The sequence below is a fragment of the Manacus vitellinus genome, unplaced genomic scaffold, assembly GCF_001715985.3.
Source record: "Manacus vitellinus isolate BGI_N305 unplaced genomic scaffold, ASM171598v3 scaffold_14_pilon, whole genome shotgun sequence".
NCBI classification, from domain to species: domain Eukaryota; kingdom Metazoa; phylum Chordata; class Aves; order Passeriformes; family Pipridae; genus Manacus; species Manacus vitellinus.
The window spans coordinates 17,178,793-17,201,391 of record NW_021939063.1 but is presented as its reverse complement, the minus strand read 5'-3'; the positions used below and the strand labels follow the sequence as shown (position 1 = coordinate 17,201,391).

The window sequence follows — 22,599 nt, the reverse complement described above, 5'->3', positions numbered from 1 at the left end:
TTTTAAATAAAATAAAAAACCTGCACTTCCCTGGGCAGCCTGTTCCAATGCTTGACAACCCCTTTCCATTAAATCTTTCCTAATATCTGATCTAAACCTCCCCTGGCACAACTTGAGGCCATTTCCTCTTGTCCTTTAGGCTTGGCCACCCAGTTTTTCACCCACTCATTTTACTGAACCTGCCCATTTATCTAATTGTAGAAATTCTTGACCATCACTGATTTAGGCTGAAGTAAGAAATTTAAACAGTAACTACAACTCTTGGTTTGATGGGAGATTCTGGCTACAATTAGTAACATTCTCTAACAGAGAAAACTGGTTACATGGCACTTGCAGAGAAGACTTACTGTCAGTGCTGTAAAATCTCAATCAACTTCATTCATTCTCTTAGGAATGAAAGAGGTAAATGATGGAAGTTAAAGACTTTCTGGAGGATGCACCTTCTTATCACAATAAAAGGACAGATATTCACAAAGAGGTTCCACACTAGCACACAGGCTCTGTATCTCACTCTGTTAAAATAAGCATTTCACTGACCAGAAGTATTGATTTAATTGAAATATAAGATCTCCTCTCTTGTTTTTCATTAGTGCTATGGTAAGTACAGAAGGAAGAAAAAGGCATATCTAAATTATTTTTTAAAGGAGAAACAGAAAAAAAAAAAAACAACCCAAAAGCATTTTCCTACAGAGTGAATGACTAAGCAGATCACCCACTTCCTCAGTGTTCTCTACTCATTATCTGGGTCTTATTTCTCTCAAGTAGTTAACCATTGTCATTATAGAATAAACAAATTCAGATCACCTAATAAAGACCTACTCCCATTCATTGGAGAACAGGATGTGAAGTTGCAGTGGACAGAAACTTTAAAATGCTGGCTAGGGTAAATCATACTATGCATTGTCCAGAGTTAAGAGCTTCCAACCCCCCACCCCAAAAGCTCCCCCAGGAAATTCTCCTCCACAAATAACTGGACCACATCCCAAGATTGAGGGAAAATAAAAAAAAACCCTTCTCTTCTGGGGTAGCAGCTTTTCCCCAAATATCTGATCTCAAAATCAGTAACTATTCCACTCAACAGTCACCCTGACACCTGGTTTTCAAGGTTAGAGCCTGCAGGACACTTCACACACTAAGCATTGAAAGGTGCTGGTTCCATAAGGTTTACTTTTTGGTCCTGCTCCCTCAATTTCTTGACACCTACAGACAAGGAACTTTAAACCCAACTGATGACACCACTCCTACAACAACTTCTTGATTTAAGAAAATATTCTTTGTTCCTGATACCTCCCCCACCCCAACATCCCCTGCAAACACAAGCTGATTTTTCTCACTTCCTATGCCCGGAAGGTTGTGTTTAGTTGCTGAGGTGCATTCCATAACCCTGGCACTTTTTTCTAAGGAATGAATATACAGCTCTTGCACTATTTCTGGAAAGGAGAAGCTGCAGCCAGCTGCCTTTTCACACAAGATGCTGTAAGAGTAATGAAACCTCTGGACAGTTACATTACACCAGGAATGCTGTTCCTTTCACTTTCATCAGCAAGTGATGCAAATAATTAATGCAAAGACTGAATAAAAGAGCGCAACAAACAGAAGATGGCAACCAAAACCTGATGCTAATCTCACCAATTAGAGAGACAGAGACATGCCTTGACATTGACAGACAGTTTTCAGATTTCACAGGCACCAGAAGGGTAATAAACATTTGGCCTTGATTAAATTACCCATTTTCCCTCTTGCTGACTGCAGCCTCTCGGGCCTCGAACACACTCTGGGCAGCAGCTGCTCTTTCCCACTCACACACCACTCCCACACTGTGCCAGCACAACTCTCGTGGCTGGACACCAAACTGATTCAGCTGAAAAACTACCTGGAAGCAAAATTCCATTCCCAAATGTGATTTACTACGAAGCTGCAAGAACAGCTGTGCAGGCACAAAGGGAAAAAACAGTGAAAGGGTGGGAATATGCAGCCCTGGGTTTGGGCTGTCCAAGCTGGAGTCACTGTCACCAGGGCCATGCTCTTGGCAGCCAGACACTGCTCCAGTACAGGGCACAGACAGTGTTTGTGAGACACTTTCTTTGAGAAAGTGATGGTCTTTGTGACAAAACTTCCTTGCCTTTGACACAAACACCAACCAAAAGGATGGTGCATGTATTCGAGCTGAAACATGAACATTTCCAGACTCAATCTTCTCAATTGTCCCTTTCTTTAAATAGTCATGGCATCACTTTGTGGTTTGTGTAGAGGTATTTATTTCTGAAGTTCATTTTGCTGGGCTCTTTTAATTGAAAAATCAACGCAATTGCCACTCAAAGGGCAACAGAATCATAAATTACATCATGCAGTCAGACACCCTTGCTGTGCACATCTCTCCCCAGAGCAAATACTTCTAAACTGCTCAGAGCTCAAAGTAAAATACCCACAGACCTCCTCATGTAAGTCCCTTACATGTAACATGTTTAGTGAGAGCCTGTGTGAACGGGTCCTTGCAGTTACACGTGGGCAAAGACAGGACAAGGCTCTGTTCTAGGGAGCAGGAAGATAAGCTGCCCTGACCTCGAGAAACTCATAACTAGCACTGACAGAAATTTCTCTGGGTCAGGGCAGGTCCCCTCCTGAAGGCACTCAGGCAGGACTTGTTAAAGGAACAGCTCTGTGGGATGACAAAGGGAAGTGATGCAATCTGCACCATGAGAACAAATAGGTAATTTCTTTAAGCTCATGAAGTGGAATTTGCTTTGGTCATGATACCCTTGCTTGAGATCAAGGGCTAATTATTAGTACCTAAATAAACAAATCACTTGTTTCAGCCCTCTGCCTTTCTTTGGTTTTATGCTGTATCTTATTATGTCTGGGATAAGTAGATATTCCTGGGCTGTCCTAAAACATAGACCTTTCCCCAAGATGCAACCAAGAGCCACTGTGGAGTTCTGATCATAAATACATATTAGTATATGAAGCCTCTCATGCACATCCCCTGCTTGCTTTGTGCTTGTTCACCTCAGCACTACAACTTCACCCTAACTGTTCAAGGAGATATAATTACCCTTGGCATGAAGTCCTAAAAGTCTTCTCTCTTATCCTTTCTTCTCACAAGAAAGAAGTTGCCCCTCCAGAAACCCCTGGTCTCAATCTTCTGATCCAGGCCACAGGTAAACTTTTTCATATTTGGCAGCTTATACTAAACAATGTCACAGCCAAGCAAAGATGCAGGTGAGGAAAGAAGAGACAGGTCCCCTCAGCAGCCATGAGAAAGATACTTGTCTGATATCAGATGTAGGAGGAGTTCCAGCACAGCAAGACAAAATGAAGTAGAAAAAACAGAAATCTTTATCTCCTAAGTTCTACAATCTTTCCCCATCCCCAAAATCTTATCCAGACTCCTGGACGATTAACTCTGTTCACCTTCAATCTTCCCTACCAAAAAGCAACTGCAAAAACAAGCCAGCAGATCACTTAAAAAAAAGAAATTAAAAAAGAAAGAAAAAGTGGAGTCATTGTAAGACTGCAAGCAAAAAACTGTTCAGTTATAACCACTTCTGTCTCTCTTCACTGCCTTCTCTTTGTCAGCAAAATGGGTCAGACAAGATGATAATAATAAGGAGAGCAAGAGATGCAGGGGAGATACGCCCCCTCCAAAATGCAAGGAAATTCAAAGATTAAAATATAAACAGCTTCCCACAACAAAAGGATTTTATCTCTAAGCCTTCCTGCACAGGCCAGCCCAAGAGTGCAAAGAAAAGAATACAAGACCTTGCCTGCCTTGATGAAATAGTAAAATAAGCAACAGAGGGGGAAAGGTAGCACTTGGCTGGAAAATGCTGCGAGGAGGTAACTGCTTTGAGCAGGACAGTCTCTTTCAGTGACAAAATAAGTAATCTGCTATAGTGCCAACCCTTCCCCAAAACCAGAGGTCCTGAACAGACATATTACATCTGGTGCTTGCTGGAAACATCCTTTCTGCACAAGGGCTGTTGATGCACATGCCCGTTCCCTACGGAAGCCAAGGGAGCACCTGAGGAAAAGGCCATCCAGCGACAATCTGCCAGGAGCAGAGCACCCAGCTCCTGTATTTCCCACGGCCCTTCCTCCGACACATGACTGGGCATGCACTCATCCTGGGATGGGGAAAAGATCAGGACATCTGGAAAGGTGCCTACCAGGCATAAGCTGCTGTCACAACCAGACTGGCTCCCATCATACTTCCAGAAGGGTTTAGGAAAACATCCCAAACCAATGGTCCTGATGGGCCACTGTGAACCCACAGGCAATCAATCCTCTCCCTAATGGCCAAGGCAGGAGAGGACTCACAGCTTTTTTCCTCTCTATGGTCCTTCACTTTGGCAGGCAGGACAAAACAGAAACCACTCCTTTGCTGGACAAGGAAAACACTGATTTTGTACCAGCAGAGACAGAGAAGACACTGCATCCTTACTCATTCACACCCAGAGCTACCTGTGCCACAGCAAGAGCACATGCAATTTCTTCCCCAATGAAAAAACATTTTTTTCCAAATGTAATGACTACTCACTACTGGAGTAAACTTCCTGAGAGCACATTATCAGATTCTTTGAGGAAAAAGATTGGGAAAGTGTAGTTCAGGAAATGAAACAGCCATCCCTGTCCTTCCCCACACAGCCACTTCCTTTCCCCATCACTGAATATGACTGTGTTTCCTAAAAAAAAACAAAACAAACAATACAGATCACAAACATTTTGTTTCATTTAAGTACATGGCTCTTACGAGCACATTTATTCCTTTGAGAGAAAAGGTATACTTAATAGATTTAAAGGAGTGCTATAAACGAACAACTATCATCATCAGATCACTTGACTAACTCTAGGCAGGGGCAGGAAGGGAGGCCTGGTCTGAACACAGCTGGGTGAGATCAGTTCAGCCTGTGCAAATGCTCCTGCACCTGTGTGGTGGCAGGTACACTCCTACATGTACAGTGCATTTCCTCATGCATATATTTCAAATGATACTCCATCCTGACTTGATGACTTCGAGAGATGGAGACATCCTAATTCCCCTTAATACTTACAAGCATCTTCCTAATGCCTTCAGTGGCTGATCACATTCATTGTTAACAATCTGTGCCTTTTTCCTAATTTGAAATAATCTTTTTAACTTCCAGGCACTGGCTGCTATCCTATCTTTTTCCACTAAATTAAAGAGCCCTTTGGTACACAGCCTATTCTGCCCAAAGAAAATTGAGAAACTTTTAAATACCCAGTGATAAGCTAAACCAACTGAGCACTAAGAAGCAGTTTTCTAATGAGCGATTTAATCACCCAAGCAACATTGAACACTATATCTTTGTTGCTTTTGAACATCTCTCTAAAAACACTAACATTAAACTTCATCAAAATACCCCCCATCTGATTTCACCTCTGTCCTTATTCAATATTTCCTGTTGTTATGGATGTACATTAGTTGAGGACTCACATACTGCCATATATCTGCTCTGCTCCTGCTGCCCTTTCCAAGGTCACTGGTTTCTGGAAGCACAACTCTGTATTCCAAACCTACAGCCTCCAGTCTTTCCCACAACAAGCATAAGGTTGTGCCCCAGCTCTATAAAAACATATTTGGCCATATTAGACCCAGTTACCCAAACAACTCAGAGGACACTGTACAGCTGCCGTTCCTTCTTCATGCTTCACCACCCAGGCACAACCTTTACATAATCCACAAATTTGAACAGCTCTAATTTCATGTTTTCTTCCAGGCCACTGATAAAAATACTACAAAGCCGTGGACCTACTACAAATCCCTGAAAAATACTCCATTCATATTCTACTTTCCACATCTACTATTTTTAATCTAGGTTTTGACTCACAGATCATACACGACACTGTATCTGTTGAACAAGATTCACTTCTCAACAACACTCTCGTTGACTGAGGCAGGCATGGGAATACAATTACCACACAAATCCCATTTGTAAGGTATTTTTGATACAAGAGCTTTAATTACGATTTTTTGGTCTTCCAGACTACTGCCACTCACCAGTAACAGTTTCCTTTACTTCACTAATTTTAAGTAAATCCTACCACCAGCCCTCCTCAATCAAGTCCTTTTCGAGTAACATCCTATCTTCCAAGTTGACTCAGCAGGCAGTATGAGCCTCTCTGCTCCACAATCCCTTCCAGGCTTTGTCAGGCCCATGGATTTTGGCTGGTTTGGGGTTTGGTTGGTTGGTTGGTTGTTGTATTAGCCTTTGGGTGCAACAAACAGCTACAGCAATTCACCTGAGATCAATACACTTCAACAACCTATTTATTCTGGATTCAACAACTTCAAATATAATAACCCACACTTAATTGATGCTGATGTCCTAGATAAGACTTGAGTTTCTCAGAGACTACAGAAAATCTTTGATTAATTGCCATGTCTCTAAAATGTCATTTCCACAGTTCTGTTGGGCTAGAAAAGTTTTCTTCACAAGTTAAAGTTTGAGGTAAAAAATTTCACTGCGAAGGGAAGAAACTAAAAGTCAAAACTATGTTACTTCCACCACATTTCAATTATTTCCCATACTGTGCTTGCCCTAGAAACTCCTTGTACCTGATCAGCCAGGTTCTGCACATTCTGTAATCAATTCTGCCTTTGTATAGCTCCAGTTCTTTGTTAATTAGATCAAGCTGGTTTGCAACAGAGTAAAGTTATCTGCCTGTAATCTGCCAAATCACTGCAAAACCCCGTTAATTGCTTTTATAAGTTTAGTGCCTCTCTTTAGGCTTTCTTATATAAAGAGTGTTGTTTTGCATGTGAGGCCTCGATCAAAGTCCTCCTCGTGCTCCACAAGTGTAAGTTTTGAAGTGTTTGTAACACAGGAGAGCACATGGGTACACTGAGCTTTTCCAACTTTGATTTTCTACTTATCTGCCAGAAAAAGTCCACCAGCATAGAACCAGTTACAGTGGCAGAAGAGAAGTTCTGTTGATGTGCTTAATTCTTGGCTTGACATTTCAGGTACAGCAGTAGAAAGTGTTTTGTGCCAGTGCCACTTACTAAGGCTCCTACCAGTGCTGCTGTGTGTGCACGTGGAGAGGAGGAGAGTCACTTGAGTCAGATCAGCAAGAGGCAGGTTCATCTCATCAACTCTTCTCCACTTTAAACAGCTGTCTGAGAAGGCAATGGTAACTGCACTTTGCAGCTCAGAAACTCCTCCCAGGATTTAGGGCAGTAACAGAGGGCACTGCTTACATGGTTTGAACGCTGCACTCTGTGTTTATACCACAAGCCACGCTGATAGCATCTAAGAGTCCTTCAGCTTTGTTTTGAAGCAACTGGCTAAAAGACTTCCCCTAAAGATTTCTGCATCTTTGAATGATGCCTTCAGTCATGAAGTTATTCAGCACTTTTCTCCAGCACAGAATCAATACTTCTTCCAGATAAGTGCATGCCAGCCTTTATGTCTTTTCTGATGTTTGAATAACCAGCTGTCACTAAAACCCGAGTTGGATCATTCTTCCTGCCTTTGCTTGTGCATTTCAACTTGCAGGTACACCCTCAGAACAGCAGCTCTGGGACAAGCTGACAGGCCACCCCAGAGGGCTTCAAATCACTGCTCCTACCTGCACATTTTAGAGCATGCTGAAAATGCTGCTATTAAATTTAAGTGATGTAACAATTCAAGTGAGTTCCAGTTACCTTCAAAATGCCACAAGATTTTTGGAGGTGTCAGACTGACCCCAACTCCATCATTACCACTGAGCAAGAACAAGATTTCAATTATCACAGCTGCTCTGAGATTGCCATAGCACTGAATCAGCCTCGCTCACAGGACTCAAATTCTGCTATTCCACATCAGACATAAAATTGAGTCAGTGGTATGTCTGATATTCAAGAATTTCTGAAAGCCTATATTCTATACTTCAAAGTATTTTTCAGAGTAACAAATCTTGTTATTCTTACATAGTTTTATATCTGCATAGCTGAAAGCAATATATATTTTTTTTAATCTTCCCCCTCCTCCCCTTCTCAAAACTTGTTTCAACTTCAGGTACACTAATTTTGCCAGAAAACATGTGCAGTTGGCATTTGCTGGTTATCACATACAAAATACTGATCAGTAACTTAGTATTACTTAGAATGAGATGCCATTAGCTAGCTAGTTTAAAAGAATGATGACTTCAAAAAACAACCTACAAAACAACACTGCCATATTCTCATAAGTCCAACCAGCTTCTAAAGGTGCCTGTTTAACAATTTTTCCCTTCTTATGGCTACCTGTAATTCCCTCTTCTTCCTTCTCCCCGTATGTAATGACATTTGATTTCATCAGTTAATTCTGTCCCTTTCTCAAACAACAAATGGTGTTCCTTTAACATTCCCCTTCATCTTTAAGACTCTGCTTCTACAAAGTCCTAGAAAATTAAGTGTAAGATTTCTAAAAGTTAACTAGAAATTAAATTTTCATTCATTGTTTCAAATTACCTAAATATCAGATTTACACATGTTATTCTACAAGTCCGAACTTAAACACTGACTTCTGTGCTGGTGAAAGTACTTAATAAGTGCCAACCTGGGAGGCAGGGGAAACCACAGCTCTTTATAAATTCTTTTATTTTTATGTAGCTACAAATGTTGCTTAAACACAACAAATTCCCATCTTGAGATGAGCATTCTCTGAAACAAATTCATCTGTAATTAACTCGACATACTTGACAATCAGGAAAATATAATGTAGAAATTATTCTGTGTAAGCAGAAAAAACACATCTCAAAATTATATCTGTACCAAGGATCTAGGAATAGCAATTGGTACTTTTACCTCTGCAGGAACCAAGTTCTCCAGAATGAAGTTTAAAATAAGAGACCTTATTAACAGAGAATATTTATCCTACAGTTACAGTTTCCCAAAAACTCCTAAGCACCTGAAGGAAACAATTTCAAAGAAATTACACAAACATTAGTTGCACTGCAACTAATTGCATTCTTAACAATATTGTACCTAAAATGTTTCATTTAACTCACACCCATAAACAACCATATTTGAAAACCCACTTCCTACGTTGTTACATTCTGGATTTGAAGTTGATCCAATGGGATTCAAATCAATCCCCACGGGAAAAGCTTCGCTCCACTGCCACTCCCTTCCTAGCACCGTAACTTGATACATCACAAAGAAGCGTTTGAAACAACAAAATTTTGAGAAACAAACTGAAGGCAACACAACAGCCAGACCTGCAGGCTGGGAGGCACAACCAGCCAGGGTACGTGTGACAGCACAAGAGTTAGGAATGGCCAAGGAGCCCACAGTCACCACTGGAGACATATGAGGAAAAGGGTGGAAAAACTACTGCTCAGTGCTGCAGGAGTGATTTGACATCTGTGTACACACACACACACACACACACACACATGTGTACACACCAAGGAGGCTCCTTCCAGAGCTGCACAGCAGGAGGGTGACAAACATCAGCTCCCACCTGATGTGGGTGTGATTTGTGTGTGTGCACAAACCCATCCATGCACACACCTGTACCTGCACTCAGGAAATGTAACCAGCAGTGCACCCTGGCAGCTGTACAAGCTAACAGCACCCTCGGCTGTATGGGCAGGAGCACAGCCCCCCTGACCCAGGGAAAACATGACTCCCTTTCACTCAGCACTTTCCAGACCCACTGGAGACACTATGTGCAGCTCTCCCACACCTACATGGAGGCCATCAAGAAGACACAGACTGTGCACAGAGACACACAGCAGGACATGAGACACAAAGTACAACGGTGGAGGTGGTGACCTGGCCTAGAGAGGAGATTCTTCCTGGAGGGGACAGTCAAGCACTGGAACAGAGACACAGAGACTGATGAACTTTTGCCTTTGGAGGGTTTAAGACCTGAATGAACAAAATCCCACTCTGAACTTGGTGTAGATCCTGCTCTGAGCAGCAGGTTGGACTAGACACCTCCTGAGGCCCTTTCCAGCCTGAACTGTTCTGCGACATCAACTTGGATGCCAGAGAACACCACAAATGTTCTGGTACAATCTTCTATGCCAGGTTATACCTTACAAATCTTCACTAGAATGCAACCACTGTTGAGATGAGACAAAAACCACGTTGCTTGGTTCTTCTCCTCAAAAGACCACAAGATGTTCCCATCCAGGATATGCAATACTCGTGAACATCAAATCTGGAATTCCAAGTTTCAGAGACACAGAAGTTTCCGGTTAACCGAGTGCAGTACAAGTGGAACACAGACTAAACCCTCAGAGCTTTTTTGGGAGAAGGTGGTGCTCACTCTGAGGCAGTGTCAACCCAGAAAACACCACCCAGCCACAACAGCTCTCCCTTAAAGCAGTAACTGTTTATTTCTTGTAAATGGCACATTCAGCACCTACCGGCAAGGAACAACCCCTAGATTCTGGTGCCGATAAGGTCACAGGGGAAGAAGCTGTGCTGTTCTCTCTCTATTCGGGGTGTACAGCTCCACACCTGGGGAAAGAAGCCTCCCTTAGCAAACCAAGGCTGTGTCAGCTCCCACCAGGAACACCTGCAGTGGTCCAAGCAGGCTGCTTGGTTTTCATTCCTCTGCTGGGTGCTGCTGCCCATGGAGCAGAACTACCAAAACAAAGGCTGTTTATTCTAAATTAATTGATTCTGCATTGAAGCAGAAGGAGAGCACTCACCAGGCCCATTACTCTAAGCCAGGAAGGGGAGTTACCACCTCCAACCAGGCAGCAGGAACATCCTGAACCAACACAGAAGTTTCTGCAGTGATTTCCTACAGGCTAAGTGATTATTCATCAAGCATGATGCTTGCATAACCATACAAAGGATATCCAACATTTATAAAGTTATAAAGACAAGTAAATGTGACCATTAGTATCTTATCAGCATAAAAAAAATCAGAAAAAATAACCCTGAACTTTTACTGTTTGGTCTTTTTCTAAATAAAAATTCCCCACCTGCACACAGACTGAGGGGATGTACCAAGAACGTTTTAAAGCACCAGTTTTGCACATAACAATGAAAGAGCAGGAGGGGAATCCAAAGGGGTTTATGAGCATCTCTGAGACGTGAGCACCGAAACGTCCAGTCACCCACATAACCACCAGCAAAAGTCACCTGCAAACTCTTCCTCGGAGGGAGCAAGTTAAAAAGCCGAGAGACGGGATCAGGCGAGGAGAGGTAACAGCTCTGCACGCCGAGCCTCCCCCCTCCGAAGCTCACCAACAAGTCTCACACAGGCACCAAATAACGACTTTGCACGTCAGTTCAGCAGTCCCACAGCCCGTGCTTACCAGTCCCACCGATCAGCGCCGCTCGGCCACCACAGAGCGTGACAACCGCTGTGCCCGGGCCCCGCCGGGCCGCCCCGGCTCGGCACCGCGCCGCCAGCACGGGCTGACCCGGAACCCCCGGCACCGCACGGGGGCAGGCGGAGCCCCCCCGCGCCCCCACAGCCAGGCCCGGGGCTGGCAGGACGCTGGGCAGGGCTCGGCGGTGCCCGGGCTGGGCCCAGCCCCGCAGCCCCCGGCCCCCTCGTACCGCACCGGGACCCGCCCCCCGGGTGGCCCCGGCGCGCTGCCCCTCCACCCGGCCCCGGAACACCCCCAGCCCCTCGGGGGGGCCGCTCCCCCGCCAGCGCCCACCCCGGGCCGCCGCTCCCCGCACACCCCCGGCGGGCGGCGGGCCTCCCCGGCGCGCCCCTGCCCGGCCCGGCTCCGCTCCCATTGTGGCGGCGGCCCCGCAGCGCTGCGCGCTCACCTGGGCGGCCGGCGGGGGCTGCGGCCCGGCGGCCCCGGGGAGCTGCGGGCGCCCCGGGAGCTGCGGCCGCGCCGCCGCCTCCTCCCGCCTCCGCCGCTCTCGGCCCCGCCGCCGCTCGGGGCCGCCCCCCCCGCAGCGCCCGCCTCGTCCCCGTGGCAGCAACAGGGCGCCTCCGCCGCGAAGGTTCCGCAGGGCGCAGCAGAAGGTTCCCCCCGGCCCCGCGGGGCGTCCCCGGCCCGCGGGTCCCGGGGCCCATCCCGGGCACGGAGCGGGATGTGGCGGGATGCGGCCGCGGAGCCCCGGCTGCTTCTGCCCGTGCCATCGGCTATGAGGAGCGTGACTGCGAGGGGGCAACCCCCCACCCCCCGTGAGGAGCTGTTAATTTGTCACAGGGTCCCGTGGTCGCTGAGGCTGAGGGGGTCTCTGCCCCTCAAGGCAGGGACACTGCGGAGCTCAGCTCTGGGCCTTGTCCTGTCAGGTATTAAATCCCCTCACGTACATGAAAACCCGTCAGGCTCCGAGCCCCCCCTCCGCGATGGGCTTCTGCACAGGACAGAACTTTCCCTCGTACCCAGCACGATACAGGACCCATTTGTGTTCACAAACGCTGTTTCTTATTCTGCTGCCACCAGCGTGGCTCCGCTGCCTCCACACCCTCCCCACAGGTGCTGGACAACCACCAGAGTCCACCCAAACCCTTCTCCAGCTCGACACTCCCACTTCCTCAGCCTGTTACACTCCAACCTTTCCACAGCCTCCCCAGGACTCACTGGAATTGACCCCTCTCACAAACCGGGGGTGTCCAAAACCGCAGGCAGCATTTCAGACGAGAGCTCATCACTCACCTCCACGGGCTGGCTGTGGTCCCATGGACAGAGAGCCCAGCATTCCACAGCCTCCATCAGTGCCAGGACACTGCTGACACCGCACCCAGCGCCTGCTGCTCGTCCTGCACAGCACCAGGAGCTCGATGTGCCCGTCTGTTAGAGGGAAGAAAAAGAACAAGGCCAGCAGAGAAAGTGCCTGTCTGGTTCCCCAGGCCCAGAGAAAGAAAAGGAAACTGGTATGTGACTCTGGATATGTACTGGCAGCCTGAGCATGGCCAGTGTAACTCAACCCTTAGTCATTCAAGGGTCTCCTGGATTTCAGGAAAGCCAGAGCTGATCCAAAATAAAAAGACCGTAGCACCACAGACCCACTTCACAAACAGTGTGCCTCTGGGGACTTGGCAAAGGCATGAGGGATCACAGTAAACCTTCACCCTCCTCCCCACCTAGACACCTCCAAATCCTCCATGGGACCTTCTGCTGTTAAATCTGACACTAAATTCCAGGTTTTCCTTCCCTGTCTTGGCCTGTCACACAGAGGAGACCTTCAGAGAGAGGGATGATGATGGAGGCCTCAGAGGCAATGGAACAAGTGCAAGTTAAAGCAGGCAGGAGGGCCCCCAGCAGGGCAGCAAAGACTCCTTATGGACTTTTATCCCACATGACAACACTGAAAAATGTTACACTTTAGGCATTTGCTCCACAGCAGCAGTGACAAGCACAGTCTGGCTGAGGATGTCTGCTTCACAGGCCACCCCTCTGAGCACTTCAGAAGATAGCACCTCCTCCTTATTTCTATAAAATTAGCTAAAACAGACTTAGAAAATAATTCTTGACTTGTATAGATGTAAAACCACTATCTTCCACAGCCAATGAACCTTTGCAATCAGACATCCATGTTGTCCAGTGGACATGTTGGGTTGGGTTTGGCACAGGGGGGCTGCCTGCACAGTCCCACTGCAGTGCTTGTCCCTTCACACAGCTCCACATCTCCCACGCTTTCCCAGCAGGCAGCTCCCAGTGCAGCCTCAGGACACTCACAGATGCCACCACCAAAAACATTCAGTCCAAGCAGCAAGTGTAAGTTGCTGGTTTGCAACACTGAGGCTGCAGTTGCACCATCCAGAGAGAACTGGGGTAGCAAGCTCAAGGAAACATGAGTGACCTCAAGTCCCACCACACATGTCAGCTCTGGCTCCTTAAAGAGGTACCAGCTGTCCTTGACCATCTCTGTGGAGGATCAGATTGAAGTGGTGACTCCTCACAGAGTAAGCAAATAAAAAAAAAAAGGTCTGAAATCCTCCAGGTGGGATCAGTGGTTGACCCCCAGCAGTCACCTACACAACCCTCCAAGTGCCTTCACAGCCTTTCCCACACACATCAGCCACCAGCAGAAGTGTTCTACAAACAACAAATTGACACAGTTCCTCAGGCCAGTGGCTGATTGCTCACCACAGTGTGTGCCCTCTCTCCTTCCCTCATGTCCTCTGCCTCAGGTAAATATTACTGGGCACCTGCAGCAGACTTTGCTCTGAGCTGGGCAGGCACCCAAGCATGGGGAAATCCCCTTATCTGGGTGTTGGGAAACACCAAAGCAAAGGGATGTGGAGCACTCCCCCTGCTTTGCCAGGCTCCTGCTCTACCCTGCAGCAGTTGTTTCAGTCTCAGAGTCAACACTTTGCTTTGTCAAACCCAACTAGTGCACAGGCCCAAGGGGAGACCCATAAGATCTGAAGAGCAGTTGATTTTGACCTGCATACCAGTATGTGGGGAACTTTGCCACATGTGAGCAGCAACAGATCATTTCCCACCGGGGTGTCAGGCTTTCTCCACCATCCCAGTGCAGCTCTGCTTCAGAGATCCCTGTACATCAAAGGAACAGCAGAGCCACACCTCTAGGGATAAATAAAGCTGACTGATGCCCTACAGCTGGATCCCAAAAGAGCAAGGCAGACATTATCTTAACACAGGAAAGGCCATCAGATTTCAAAGCAACAGCTTCAACTTCTATCTCTTTAAATGCTCCTATCATTTACAGTCTGAATTGGGTTCTTGGGCAGTATCAGTTACATGGATTAGGAGCTGTAGAGGACATAAGTACAATTCCTCTTCCTGAGGTTTTTACAGCTTAATGGACAGGAAGTGTAGTTGATGAGCCTCCAGCTTCTGCTGCTATGACCAGAATTTCCTCATCTTCCCTTTGTGCTTTTTTCTGTCCTAGAATCACTCTCAATTAACAGTACAAAAATAAAACCGATGTCATCCATCCCTCCTAAGCTGCACATGCATTATTCATCAACATGCCCTAATTGATTCTCTCATAACCATGAGCACTTCTGCACTTGGCTGTGTTGTTCTTGTCCAGCAGAGCACAATTTACCGAGTTTTATTTCACTTGAAAAAGGCACTTTAAAAGTCTTACCTTCCATGGATTTTCTGATCAGAGCATCAGGTTTGATCTCAATACATAGAGACATCAGTCATCAGTTTTGTGTCCAGATAAAGTGTCCATCAACTAACTGCTGCACTGATTCTCAGTGTCCTGACTGGGAGGTCAGTACTGGTCTGGATAATCTGGGCCTTCTTCCCCATCAGAGGATCTTTAAAAGAGGTGAAAGGCATGATTTGAGAAGGCCTCCACACCTCTGATTAAAAGCTCTGAAATGTGTAATCTACAAAACATGTAGGCAGATGAAATGCCCTCACAAAAGCTTTCCATGAAAGTTATAAAGCATTTCCTAAACTACTCAGCCTGCCACAGGGGACAAATCTCTGTGAAGGCTCTCTCTAGAGCAGGAGAAAAATACATACCCCATTTACACAAGGATAACTCAGCTTTGCCTTCAGTGCCCCGACACTCGAATACCTCTGAATTCTTCCATCCTAAGCTTTACCCAAGAGTTCTGGACGTGGAAAGCTTGTGACAGGATGCTGGAAACAGCAGATACTGTTAAAGTGCAGTCCACAGACTCAGTCAGAGGAGCAGATCTGTATTTCACTGCAACCCAAGCAGCTGGGAGTGAGCATATGACACCCCATTCAAAGCAATTAATAAATCAAATCTCACCGTTGGCACAAGTGTGTTGGCTTTGGTGGGATCATAAATCATGACAATTGTTTCTCAGGTGCTCTAGTGGCAGCTTCACAACTGCTACAGCACAATTCCTACTGCTGATGGACATGCTCTTTCTTAGATCCTTCTCTTTCAAGTGTGGGGTCTCATCTGTGTTACTTCTCCTGACATGGAGGAGGCTTGGGTGTGCCATGGTGACACCACTCCTGCTTCCTGGAGACCTTCTGTGGCCAGGGCTGTTACACAGCACTCTGCATCCCACCACATTCACCTGCTTAACCACATCTGAGTTGCCTCCTTTTCCACATACCTTTGCTTGTCTCTAATTTTCCTCATTTCTCTATTTGGTGCTTGTTCTGGGTGCTGTTCGCTGTTCCCTTTGCCTGCTGCTGCCCTGTGAAAGAAAGGGACACACTCCAGCCAGTCCTTCACAGGGAGCATATCCCGGCTGCAGGATGGGAAACCTGATGGTGCCGTTTCCATCCTGAGAGAAGGACTCAAGCAGTCATGCAGAGGGAAGCGAGAAATCAGAAGCAGAAGTTAACTCGATTTCCAATATCACAATGGGACACCGAGCTTTGTGCTGAAGGAGTTGGTCAAGGAGTTACCAGGGAGCTATAACTCAGCATAGCCTGTTAGGTTTATGGTGCTTCACGGACGTTTAATCAGCATCACGATACCCAAGCTGGATTTCACCTGCACCTCAACACTCGGGCTGCAGCCTCCTCCTTTCCCCGCTAGAAGGGGCTAAGAACCAGACACTGCAGAGCAGAAACACGTGAGTGACATCATGGACAAGTTTAAGGCAAGCCTCACCACATGAAACAACTTGAACACTTCTGCACGTTAGGCTCCGCACTAGCCCAATCCAGAAGAGATTCAGTGTCACTACAAAGCGAGATCTCTCTGCTTGAAAAGCTGGCACTTTGTTTTCTTAACCCTATGGTGAGCTGCTTTGGGGAGGATTACAGTGTTGAAATGCTGTAATGCCATTGCATAACTCAGCACAGCCCTGCTCACTCGAAACACTCTTCAGCCTTTAACATCCCATTCTCAAACACTGGGTGATAGAACTGGGTGCAGTTACCCAGGGAAGGCAGCAGGAAAGTAAAAGAGGGCACCACCTCTTCCAGGGGAAGCTGGAAGGCTTTACAGTTCCAGGTCAGGAAAGGAAATAGCAGAGATGCAATGATATGCAAAGTAACAGCAGGGAGCGAGGGCCAGATGGGGTGCTTTGCTCATAGGAGAGGCAGAGGGATATTTAAGGAATTAAAAATAACAAATTTAAGAACTAATACACTGAAACACCTTATTAGAAAAGGTCACACAGCTGCTCCTGGCAATCCCCACAGCAGGGTACCTGGCTAAAGCAGAGCACACTCTGCTTAGTCACCTACTCCAAGGGTGAGTTCTGTGAGGCCAGCAGTGAACCCACGGACACCTGAAGCACTCAGATCCCACAGAGGGGGGCAAAGTTAAACCCACAGCTCCAGCATGCAGGGAGTGCACCATTGAATTACCTGTGAAGGCCCGTTAGGAAACTCGCAGCAAGGTAAAAAACATTTTGACATAGCTTTCTTCTTGCTCTGCTTTGCCAGAACCACATAGCACAATGCAATTGAGAAGCAAAATGCAGTCTTACAATAAGGCATTAGCTTACTTACTTACTTAATTTACTTACTTACTTAATTACTTTACTTACTTACTTTTAAGCCCACCTTGAGAAACCAGACATTTTCACACTCCCCACAGGTTCAACCTGCTCCTTTTAAGCCCTCCTTTCCAGCCAGGTGGTTACAGCAGGTGCAACAAGGTGAGCACAACAACATCCACCTCCACACCGTCCCTGAAATGCACTGGCCCTTTCCTGGCCAACAGGGGCTTTCTGCATGTCAAGATATTTCAGTCCCCTAGGACAAGAGTGGTAAAAAAAAAATCACCTCCAAACCTCCCTTAGTGGAAAATAAAGCCACCTGCTGGTCAGGACTGCCCTGCTCCCAGCTGCACTTTCGAAGCTACAAGGAGAAGGCACCAACTGGTTACATCTTTCAAGTAGACAGCTCTTGACTGCTCGTTATTGGAGGCACAACCAACTTCTAAGACACTCCAAAGTGACAAGGCAACCTCCTTCTGCCAAGAGAAGAGCTGTATCACGGAGCTGGAGGAGACTGCTGGTCACTTTGCTTTTGCCTATAGCCAGGTTTATTTTTCTGTCATTAGCTGTGGGGCAGGGAAGATGACACAATCCATGACCAACATAAAGAGGTTTTCACTTCCAGTCCTCTGCCAAGACCTGTTTTCCCATGCTATAATGAGCTTTTCCTGAGGAACTGACTTTGATAATACTCCCTTACAAGGGTATTTTCCCCTGTGTGATGACACTGTCCCTGTGCTGGGCTGCAAATATAAAGGCCCTAATCACCCTGACCAGCCTCACCTGGCACTTCCACTCACATGACCCCACCCTTTGGCTCTATTTAAACTCAGCCCAGGGCACTTGGCCTGGGCAGTATTGCTGAATCTGGCCTGTAGAATTATTTCCCACCTAAACTTTGACTCTGTTCTATCACCATGAGCTTGCCTGATGATCTGGATCCTTGGTGATGCTGATTGCTGTCCCACAGCCTGCCTGGTTCAGGTGTTGGGGTGAGTGGTGAGACCCCTGTTCTGCTGGTTCTAGGATCTCCTGGGCTCTTAGTTTCTTGTCCCTCTGAAGAGCAGCAGCTCTTGCTATGGATGGACAAGTGAGGGACTACTCAGCCCCTGCTGTTCTCCACATGGTTAAACCTGGTGTCCTCCACCCTTAGATTGTCTGTGGATGAAGACCCTGAGGCTCTACCGTGGCTGTGGGCTGTGTAGGAGGGATGGGACAGGTAGGATGGCTATAGATCACCTAGAAACACTGAGATATTTCTGGTGTGCTCATTTCACAACTGCATTTTAGTTGATTGTCCTGAAATTTATTCTTACACATGAAGATGGCAAAGCAAGGAGGCTTTCTGTGGAGAGGAGGAAGGTATGTGCAATTAAATGACTAATAATAAGAGACTTTTTGAGTTTGAGCAGGTATACAACAGATATAAGGGCTAGGGATGGATTATCAAGTCTTGGGAAGAGATTTTAGTGCACTTTTCATGTTAATGCTGATAAGACATACATTTGTTTCTTCATCTGTAGACTCATTGAGGGATTACTATTAATTTGCAGTCATAAAACAAGTTAGCTAACTTTTTTCTTCATTGTCCAGTATGCTTTCCACTCTCTTTTTGTTCTTTGTGTGGGAGCTAATCTCTTGTTTATTAGAACACCTTTAATCACTGCAAATTCTTTAAGCAGCCCATATGCAGGGGCTGGTGTGGATTTTACTTTCTACTTATTAGCAGTAATGCTTCTTTTTTAGTATCACCATTCTGAGACAATGTACCATGTGAGACTCCCTGGTCATACACATGACTGTCCAGGCAATGAAGTGTTAGTGTCACCAGGAGTTGCTCCTTTCCCTAACTCCACTGGTATCCAAGGCTGGCTCCCACTTGGAACCCTGCAGGTGTTGCCCTCTATCCCCCATGCAGAGCCAGTTGTTCTAGAGGGGTGTAATCACACTAATGGCAAAAACTGATGTGCTGAAAAGCCACAATTCATTATGCTGTTCATCCCAGCATCTCTTGTTTTTGGGAAGGGCTCTTCACAGCAGTTATTCCTGCTTCTTCACTCAGTGGGAATATACTGGTGTGATTCAGTCCTCTCTGCAGTCTGCCCTCCTGCAGTGGGTGGCCTCTGAATTTTGGAGTAGGCAAACATCCTTGCGATCTGCTTTCCCTCCTCCATAGGTGAATTCACATGGAAAACAGCCCCTGAACAACAACCATTTCAACTTCATTAAACAGCATTTTCCCCTTTCATTGACTCCTCTGGCTGTACAATTGTTTCTGAGGCCCAGGAGCTCAAGGAAGTTTCTCTGCTTCAAAAGCACATTTTCATTCCTGCGAGGCTCAGCCTCTGGGGCATGACTTACTAGACAGTTTTGTTGGTGGATGTATTTAAGTAGGGAAATTATGGGACTGTATGTATGAAGGAGGTAATCTTGGGGCTCCATGTATGCATAAATTGGGAAGAAACATTATCATGTAATTTCTTCACCTGTATGGCTGGAGCCTGGGCAGGTGAATGACCTTCCTTGCTCAAATGCAACGTGACCTGCAGGGTAGGCCTTTGGCAGGAGAGATGGCAGGACGATGCAATCAAGAGGCTGGGCAATTATTTTTGGAAACTTACTGTTTACAGATCAGAATAGCAGTTAAGGTGACAACACACCTGTTGGAAGGGCTTTGGAAACTGTACTGTGCTCCCTTTCAGGCACTACCAAGTGGTTATGAAACATCAAATGGTTCTTTTGCAGTGCAGGGACTGGGAATGCGTGCAGTATGTGGGGAAACAAGACTCAGATCCTTTCCTTTCTCCAGCTTCTGGTAGAGGAAACAGCCTCTGGGATTCCCCTCATCACCCAGTGTGATGGCCCAGATGTGGACATGTCCAAATGAGCCGTTTCTGACTTGCAGTCGTGCTGTGCTGCTTCTTTGTCCCCTCTACCCACCTTATGGGCCTGGTGAGAACAAAAGTGGGGAGTAAATGAAGCCATACAGTTAATACTACTGTCTGCACCCTGCTCTAGACCACACAAAGCATGGTTTTGAAAAAGATTCATTTGCTGAAGTTAATTGGCACTAGGAGGGGGAAGGTATTAGTAACAGTTTTATTTCCAAGCAGCCAAAATAACTATACAAAAAAAAGGCAAATTAATCAGCAAAGTGTCCTCGCTGCAGCCAAGCTGCACACACCCATGGTGGGGGGTTGTTACAGGCGGCTGAGCCTGGAAACACTGCATAGCAACCGGAATTACGTGAAGTATTAGGGGAAAATTAAAGAAAAAACACAGTAGACGAGACAGAAGAAGCCAAAGAATGACAGGAACTGTAGATGCAGAGGGTTAGAAATCAGTCAAGTGATAGGAGTGAAGTTCACCCAGGCAAGATTGTGTATAACTGCCAACAGCTTGCACTGCCCTGCTGTGCTTTGACACGGAGTCACAAATGGACAGGACAAGGGGTAGAGGCTGCAGCAGGAGGTGACAGCCCTGATCCCTCCTTTGCACAGCCACTTTCTCCTCAGGAGTGGAAAGCAGTGGGCAGAGCAGGTTTTTCCACTGATAGAGACTCCTGGAAGACCAGCAGGCAGAGGTTTCAGCACATGAGTGCCATGCTTTTGGCTCTGCTGGGAGATGAGCTGGAGGCAGGGACTCTGGCTCTTGGGATGCCTCACTGTTATCAGGTCTGTGCACCTCTCAGGGCTTTGCAGAATTTAGAGCTCTTCAGCTGTTTCAGGCTGGAGATGTACTCCACAGCACACAAAGCTTGTTTTTCTTAGTCATCTTTAATTTTCTTAGTCATTTTCAGCTAGTCCACACCCTGGATTTAAAATCGCTTGTGTATGGTCTGGGTGCAGGGCTGAGCAGGAATGGATTGCTGCCAGCTGGTGCCTGCATGGGAAGGAGACTGCTGAATTCCCAAGAGATATCTGGAACACAAGTCCCAGTAATTGCTCCCAGAAATTCCCCAGCATCAAGTGATCAAAGATGGGATGAGAGGCATGGAGCAGAACCAGCAGACATGGGTGCTGTGACTGTGGCTGAAGCACAGGATGATGTCTAAGAGTCCTTGCAGAAAAAGAGAGCTCAGGGCTGCTGCTGCTGCCTCTGACACTTACAAGGGGAAGGAGGGGAGCTACAGCCCTCCCTCCAGCAAACCCTCCTTAGCCAGCTGTGAATCCCTCCTGGGGATTATTCCTGACTGAGCAAATTGCCACCATTAGACACTGTTTTCTTAGGAAGGAAGACATAAGCTCTGGAGTGTAATAGTGTCTGTAGGGTGACACATTGTCCTATGTGCACAGGGTAAGGGGTACAACTCCACTGGCTACAAAATCCATTAATAAATTAATACAAGATCCATTGATAAAGTTTCCATAAGGAGGACTAAGAGAGAAAAACAGCATTGGGAATAGGAGCAGGAGCAAAAACTCTTTAAAAAGTGTGAGCAGTCTCTGAAGCCACTCCAGGAAGACAGAAGATTTTGTGAACCTGCCTGCAGGAAAGCTACTTTCTTCCTTCTCCTCTCCCATTTTTCAGGCTCTTGGGAGGGTGACACTGATCAAGTCCAGGCAAGGAGGGAACTAGTTCAGAAGAGCTGGTGCTGTGAGATCTCAGCACTCCCTTTTCAGCTGCTTGTTCTTTGTGAAAGGGAGTTGCAGGGTTAGATGTGGAGATGCTTTAAAGCAAACATGGAACATTCACCATCTGGGTGCTCGGTAACTGCAGCCTGCTTGTAAAACTTTCCACAGCAGGCAATGTTGTTCCCTGCAGCTCTCCCTTGGGGATCCATCTTCCAGGAGATTCTCTCATTGCTCATGGCAGTTTTCTGTAGCCCAGGAGAACACAACACTAGTTAACAGCGAGTAGCAGGAGATTGTGTATCCTGAGGAGCTCATCTGGCAGGTAGCGTGGCCTGACATACCTGTCTGCTACAGAACAGGCTGGGAACGATCCCAGCCAGCCTGCTGGGAGAGGCTGGGATGAAAACGATTCAAAATGTCTAGGGTGAAATCTCGCCTTTATTATCTTAGTCACTAACATCCCACATATTTCAAGGAGACCAGCATTTTACTCCCACGATGCAAAGACAAAGGAAAATAAATCTTGGTACTCTCAGCCACAGTGCAAAATTCTGATTTATGGAAAATAGCATCCTAGACTACGGGAGTGGCTAAACATGCTTCTCTCTCCCTTCCTGGCTCAAAGCTTTGTATCCATAATTGCTAAAAATCTCCTGTGAGTTCTGCTGTCCAAACAGCCTGTAAAAGCCATAAACATCTCTCATCGTGTCCTCCTATCTTTTTAACATCTCTTTGGGCTAAAG

At 46.5% G+C, this 22,599-nt stretch overlaps 1 protein-coding gene across 6 annotated transcripts in view; it reads right to left on the bottom strand.

Moving 5' to 3' along the window:
- Positions 1-11,755, bottom strand: part of RAD54L2 (RAD54 like 2) — a 68,510-nt gene extending 56,755 nt beyond the window's left edge. For 3 of the 6 annotated variants that reach the window (XM_018068604.2, XM_018068605.2, XM_018068600.2), the window contains exons 1-2: positions 11,087-11,207; positions 10,360-10,453 (exon numbers count right to left, since the gene is read on the bottom strand). The gene's annotated coding sequence lies outside the window, so the exon portion shown is untranslated. Of the gene's footprint in view, positions 1-10,025; positions 10,125-10,359; positions 10,454-11,086; positions 11,208-11,728 lie in introns of those variants that run through there. The other 3 variants (XM_018068602.2, XM_018068601.2, XM_018068603.2) reach the window with 3 other exon arrangements.
- Between the last annotated feature and the right edge of the window lie 10,844 nt (positions 11,756-22,599).